Raw genomic sequence first — 560 nt, forward strand, 5'->3', positions numbered from 1 at the left:
TCAACGAGAACCCAGGGGGTACATCTTACTGACTGTGCAGCTGTCAGAGCTTATGGGTACAACATCAGGAACATCTTACTGACTGTGCAGCCTCATATGGTTGCTCATATGGTTGCTCATATGGTTGCTTATATGGTTGCATGTCTGGAGACGATTGGAGAGATTAGACAACAAGGATCCAGGGGGTATATTTTACTAACTGTGCACCCTGAATACAAGCTTATTGTTTGATCAATGTTTGGATGTTCATTCTTACAAATCTCCAATACACTCCTCACAATCTAGCCTTCTTCTCTTGTGGCTACATTGTTCATCTTCACAATCTAGCCTTCTTCTCTTGTGGCTACATTGTTCATCTTGTGTCTCGCAGCCCATACAGTTACAACTTCCTGCATTGGCTCCTTACCCTGTTGTGCTCACATACTTCACCTGCTTCCCCTCTCCTCTCCTCTCCTCTCGTGCAAGATCTTCTTCTCTCCGGTCAGATCTGCTCCTCGCAGTCTCTTCCTTTCCTTCTTTCCGTCTGCCCGCCTATTTGGGGGGTCTCCTCCCTCCTCCAT

Source organism: Guillardia theta, assembly GCF_000315625.1.
Source record: "Guillardia theta CCMP2712 unplaced genomic scaffold GUITHscaffold_369, whole genome shotgun sequence".
NCBI lineage: Eukaryota > Cryptophyceae > Pyrenomonadales > Geminigeraceae > Guillardia > Guillardia theta.